The 6862-nt window shown below is 39.8% G+C and overlaps 1 pseudogene; it reads right to left on the reverse strand.

The window, feature by feature from the left end:
• Positions 1–4775: 4775 nt before the first annotated feature.
• LOC102025487 lies at positions 4776–5724 on the reverse strand (annotated as a pseudogene).
• Positions 5725–6862: the final 1138 nt, after the last annotated feature.

Raw genomic sequence — 6862 nt, forward strand, 5'->3', positions numbered from 1 at the left:
GTACCATGCTGTTTTTATCACAGTAGCTTGATAGTATAATGCTAAGTCAGGGACTGTGATACCCCCTGCCTTGCCCTTCTTGCCCAGAATTGCTGCTGCTATTCTAGGTCTCTTTTGGTTCCAAATGAATTTTAGTATTGTTTTATAAAATTTAATTTTAAAATATGATAGCAATGAAACAGTAATATACACAGGCACTAACAATGAAAACTACACAAGTACCTTAGGTGGAAAAATTTTAAACTCTGATCTAAAATGGCTATGGTGGTGCACGCCTGTAATCCCAGCACTCGGGAGGCTGAGGTGGGAGGATCACCAAGAGTTTGAAGCCAGCCTGGGTTATATAGTGAGTTCAAGACCAGACTGGACTACACAGTGAGACCCTGTCTCAAAAAACAAAAATCAAAACAAATCTCTGATCTAGGACATAGAAAATAATCTTGATAAATAGAATGGTATTTCATGCATGGTGGAGTGACTTCATATAAGAATGTCACTTCTTTTCAAATTAACCTGTAAATTAAGCATAGTCTCTATAAAATTACCCACTGGATTTTTCAAGAACTTTATAATGACATTCAAAAGTTGAGATGAAAGACTAAAAATCCTGAATAACTAAGCCATCTTGAGAGAAGAATGTAGAAGCTTGTGTTCCCAAATCCTTCTGCTTTTTACTGGTTTTGCATAGTGTACATATATTCATATACATACATAGTAAAATATGATAATAGCTTTGGTTTGAAGAAAATAGAATCTAAAATTTTAAGACTATTCTAAGGAGACCAATTCACTATTAGCTTTCAACTATGATGAATTAAACATTACAAGGAAAAGATAAATATCATGTATCATGTGCCATAACAGAATTATAACACGAACTGTCAGGAGCTTTCAGCTTTTCAAAGAAGGCAAATCCTATTTTGCTCACAGGAATCGTGTGGTGTCTGTATTTGCTTAGCTAAACTAATAAAATGTCTATTATTTGAATTGAGGTTTCCTTAGTTTACTGTAGGTGTTGTTACCTAATTAAACAGTGTCAAGCTTCCCTTTCATACAGATGTGTCAACTGTCACAGCTTTGACTTGCTAAGAAGCGCCTATTCTAGTGAGAAATATAACTGAATGGATGTCCCTCAGAGTATCGCATTTTCATTTAAAACAATAAAGTGCTTAATTGGTGAAGCTGCCAATGACAATCATTTTTTGTAAAAAAACAAAAAGTATGCAGTTAGAACTTTAACCAAGCTGGAAAATAACCCTGCTTTTTGCTGTTCAAACTTTCTCCTGGACTCAGTTTTGCCTTCACTCGGTCTGGCCAACTATCACTGAGAAACAAAAGTCTTTATGGGGTCCTTCTTCCTTTTAACTGGGAATTATTTTCATGATCTTAATCGTACTTTATATACACTGAGGTGTTTAATGATTCTAGTATTGCTAACTGAAAATGTTTAAGAAGTATTAAAACAAAACAACTTTCTCAATAAAAAAGCCTTTCTGTGTTTCTGTTTGTGAATCAGATATACCTACTAATTTACCTTTTTAAAATATGCACTCCGAGTAAAACCCCACAAATTTATAAATTTAGGATATTATAAAATATGTCATGTCCTGCCTTTTGCTAAAGATGCATTGGAAATGTTTTCTGTGTTATTAAAAGGTGTGCAAAAAGGTGATTTTAAGAACAGAACATTAGTCTTTCATATTAATGTGCCACTATTTATTTAACTAGTTTGCTGTTGGATACTTGATGATTTTAATTTCCACTCTCATAATTAATGTAGTAAAAAGCACCCCAAAGGAACTAAGGCATCTTCCCACTGCAAGGAAAGTGTACGCGCTCAGTCAGTTTGACAGATTTTTGTTTTTGTTTTTGTTTTTTTTGGTTTTTCTCCGGTACCGGGAACCGAACTCACGACCTTGCTCTTGCCAGGCAGGCGCTTTGCCGCTGAGCTAAATCCCCAGCCCCAGTTTGACAGATTTAGATGGGAATTGGGTAAGCCGGACGCTCGCTTTGGTGGGAGGAAAAAGACAAACAGGCAAAATTTTGTCCTAGTTTATTGTTCCTGCTGTCATCAAAAACATTTCCACTTAGAACATTTGACTTGAAGTTCAGCAAAATTCTTTCTGTCATAGGAAGCCTAGATCCTGGTGATGACTAAAGCAGCTTCTCTGCTTGATTCCCGCCCCCCTTCCCCGTTTCCTCCCCTTGTTTACACATCACATACCTGGGTGTGGGCATAGGTCTGCGGGAGCTAAGTCACCTTTGCCATTTGATTGTTTCCTTATGAAACATAATTAAGTTAGGTGTACTATTAAGCTGAGGATGTTGTCTCTCTGCTGCTTTCAGCAGGTGGAGTTTATGAAAGGTGCAGGTTTGCCCAGCGCTCGGCCCAAAGAGCAGCTCATCCCCATCACCAAGAATCCAGCTGAAGTTGGAGGCAGGGGCAGGTGAAGAGAACTAATGTGGGGGGCTTGGCTCCTGCTGAACTTGCCCCTTTGGGGCAAGAACTTTGCCTCCTAAGGTCTCTTTGGAAAGTATGAGTGACTGACCTAGGATGCGCTGCAGAAAAGGCAAAGAAGGAAAGAAAAGAAGGTAGAGAGCAAATGTCATGGTGGATTTTTTGTTAGGAAGCAGATTTGTGGTTTGTCTCTTCTACTCGATAGTGTCTCCTGACGAGGTCAATGTAAGACAAACACACTCTGCTTTAGGAAACAATTTGTACACTCTTATAAACATGCTCTATTATATCTGTCCTTTATAACCCCTCCCCATAGAAGCTTGGCGTGGAATATATGTTTCTTGCTAGAAATACAATGCCTTCTTTTGTAAGGAAATGACACATGGTGATTTAGTTTACTTTCAGTCAATGCCATTTTCTTTATTTGCTAAAATATTGACAATTGTTCGAAGAGAATTCAACCACCATACAAACAAGACTGACAGCATTAGCCTACTGGTAGATGTCAAGATGGGAAACTCCAAATGTAAAATGGAAATTTGGGTTTCTCTAGAAATACATTGACTTCATGTTATTATCACCCAATTAAATCTCCTAAGCGTTACCTGGCAGAGAGTACCTTGCGGGTATGGTGCAATGTCTGTGCCCCCTCGCTGTTCTCTGGGGTCCCTGTTCATGCCATTTGTCATTTTGGTTGGTTGTGAGGGCAAGATTTGTGTCTGTCCATTCAAAATTATGTTCCCTGTATGTAGGCAGCACGTGGCCCATAGTAGGTGCTTGGTAAATAACTATTGAAGGAATAATTTTTAAACTGTCAGAAATTTATTTTCTAAAGCAGAAATCATAGCCCAAGAGAAGCCCTAAGGAGTTTATAGAAATGTGATGAAAAAGATTTTTGAATTGCGTAAGGGTTGGGAAAAGAGAAACTTGTAACAGACATGTGCGCCAGATGTATTATATTGGTCAGAAGCGTGTGATAAATATAAAGCTATTGTTAGCTGCTTTTCCATTCACCCATTGCCAAATCATTGGTATGTTAAGAATGAAGTTGGACTCTGAGCTTCTTTTCTTCTATCTATTGCACTGCGAGATTCACCCTTTTTTTCTCAGCAATCTGCTGACTACTGCATTTCAATATCTTTCTTATTTAGATTTAATATCCAGACTGCTCTCACAAGCAGGTTTTCCTACTTAAATATCCTGAAACCTTAGAAACTGATGGATGTTTGTGATCTATACGTCCGTGTGAAAAATGAGAGACAGAGCGTATTAAGAGCTCTGTTTATATAAGCCTAAAATAACCATTCACGCTTAACTTGCACAAAAACGGTGCTGCTTTAGTAGTAGTCAGCATAATCTGTTGATGAGGCTATAAAAGAGAGGTGCTTAATGAAGTTAGTATGTACCACAACAAATATTTCATATTAAATTTTATTTGAATTAGAATTTTAAGATCAATTATTTTAATGAATTTATGAGGAGGACTCTGATTTTTTCCCCCTTAGGCTTTCCTATTATAAACGCTGATTTAACATTTAATACGGACTTTCTATAAAGGTTGAAAATCCATATGATTCTTTATCCTAAGGAATTGTGAAGCGTGTTAAGGATAAACAGAGCTTTTAAAATGGGTGTTTGCTCCTCTGAATGCTTTAAGCAAATACAGTCCACTGTGGCTCTGGCGTTTGGCATGGCCAAGATTACAGACTTCCACAAGCTGTCTTGTCACTTGTTGGACAAATCAGTGCTGATCTGGGGCCTGCAGATCCAGTGCCTGAAGGACAATAACGCAGAAAATCCAGGTAGTAAGAAATTAGGGAGTTCTGCTCAAACTACCTGATGATGATTATTCTAAAAGTGTAATTTTGTATATCTACCGGATTCATCTTTAGCAACACGCACATGGCTTGGAAGCCAGCAAACATGGTAAGCCACACTGCCCCCATGCCCTTTACTACACCACAGTGCCAGTTTAACGAGTAGTTTGCCGTTGTTGTTGTTGCTTGGGGGAATTATTTTCATTAGAGATTCAGCAGATCTTATGATAACAGACAAGGCCAAAGAGTGGATGAGCAGACCATGAGGCTTCTGACGAGAAAGGCACAGTCTTGCTCACTGAACTGTAAGGATGCAGACAGTGCAGGGTGACTGGAGGTGGAGTCAGGCCCTTTCCGCTGTGAAGAGTGTCTCTGAGGCTGCAGATGGGCCCGGGAGTGGCACCACGCTGCAGAGTGGCCATCCGCACTTGCCTTCTCCTTGAAACAGTACTGCAGCTGGATCGTTCTTCATTACTGGAAATTGCGACATAGTATTAGAACTATTGGTCTCTGTGTGGTTGTGTATGTGTTCCTTGGGTCCTGCAATCTAGTAGGATAGCATCACTTTATCCTTGGCTTGCCTGAGATGAAAAACTTTTCTACTTTATGAAATTCACCTGGGGATAAATAGATTCCAGACTTTTCTGCAGGAGATGCTACTGGAGCTGATCCCCATGGGCACGATATCTTCAAATACACCAACACGCAATTCTGGAAACAGTGAGCTCCTCCTTTGCTGGTCTTGAAATCATTCTTACACACGTAATCCTTAAATGACAGGCGAGAAAGCAGGACTTCCACAGAGGCTGGTGGCCAATTTGCTCCCACCGACTGTCCCACTGACCCCTTCAGTAGCAATTTGAACTTTGCCTGTGACGGGCAGGTGCTGACACAAAGCTGTCTACCCGGTACAGGGACTAGGTAGGACCCTGCAGGTCGCAGTAGCAGTGATAAAGCAGCACCTCTCCTTCCTCACAGTTGCGACCACTTACTAGCAGATCAGGATGAAAGCAGCTTCTATCAGGGAGCCATGCAGTCACTTCTTGGCTATTGAGAGGGGTGCTCCTTTAGAGGCCCCTTCTGTCTGCAGACTTATGGCTCTGTCAGGTACTCAATGTCATAGCCATCTGCTTGAAAATAGAAGCAAACTGGGGATAAATTTCATCGCATGTTCTGCTGCCACACACATGTTTACTGAGATTGATCCAGTCTCTGAACAGCTGCTGACAGCACTTTTACATTCGAAAGCGGGGCTAGAGCTTGTTTGGTTTTGATGAAAAGGGAGAAGGCCTCTTTCTTTGCTAAGGAATATTTCTTCTTCGTAATGCCATCTAACTCAGCTTTGAGATTGATGTTAGGATTAGTAAGAATGGTATCTTTTCAGTCCAAGTCAGAAAATCTTAAAATACAGGCCTGAGCATCTCCTTGGTCTGACAAAGAAGAAGGCATCTGGTTTCGTTGCAGGAGTGAGGCAGAGACTTTCCGTTAGGGACCTGGAGGCCCTGATCCTTTCTAGTTCTGTCCTCTGAGAACAGCCTCAGCCTAGAGGAGGTCGAAGCTTGCAGCCTCCATCCTGCAGCCTTGCTGTGTTGGAATTTGACATCTAGAAAAACAGCTCTAGTTGATCAATTATTTGGTAATCCTGCAAAAGAATTTACACAGTGAATATGCGTGCAATTATTCTCCTCCGCTTAACAATTTCCAGTGTAATCAACATTCAGTATTTGTCCTGGGAACTACACACACACACACACACACACACACACACACATACAGTCTATCCACTGAAATTAATTATTTATCTTTGGGATATTCAAATTCTACCAACCAAAACTGTTAAGAGTCGCTTTGAGTTACTGATGCAGGCTGTGAAGCTTGCTTGCATTTCTCCAAGAAGATACCCTAGAATCCTCTTGTTTCTTACCCTCGGCCTAGAATCCATCATTTCCACTAGGATTCCTTTCCATCTAGCGAGGAATTGCCATTGGAGGCCACAGTCTGGGTGCTAGAGGGCTTTATTGCTTCTGCTTCTGGCTTCTTTAAGAAAGCAAGAAAAGTGCCTATTTATGAAACAGAATGATAAATCACTATTTCATATTACTCTTTCTAAAGCAAGATTACCAATTTTAAAACTATTTTAATATATTTTTCTCTTATGATGAAAAATTTACTTGGAATGATATAATCCCTTATGTTCTTTAGGCTACAATATATTTAGAATAGTAACAAAATGAAAATACTAATAATAACAGTAAGACCACTGGATCTATGTTAATTTCTTTGTGGTTGGCTTTTTGAATATTTATCTTTGGACATACACAGTCAAATATTTGCCATAAGGTCACTCAAGTTTAATCCATTTTTTGTGTTTGAGCATGCTAATGTAATAAACAGATTTTGTTGTAGTTCCAGTAAGTATTTAATTAACAGCCATTGCGGGTTTTTTTGAGGCAGGGCCTTGCTATGTAGTTCAGGCTGGCCTTGAACTCACTATGTAGCCTAGGCTGGCCTTGAACTCGCAGCCATCCTCCTGCCTCAGGATTCTGAGGGCCAGGATTATAGGCGTGTGTTACCATGCCTGACTCAG

This window comes from Chinchilla lanigera, unplaced genomic scaffold (genome assembly GCF_000276665.1).
Source record: "Chinchilla lanigera isolate Chin_1 unplaced genomic scaffold, ChiLan1.0 scaffold00104, whole genome shotgun sequence".
In the NCBI taxonomy this organism is placed as follows: domain Eukaryota; kingdom Metazoa; phylum Chordata; class Mammalia; order Rodentia; family Chinchillidae; genus Chinchilla; species Chinchilla lanigera.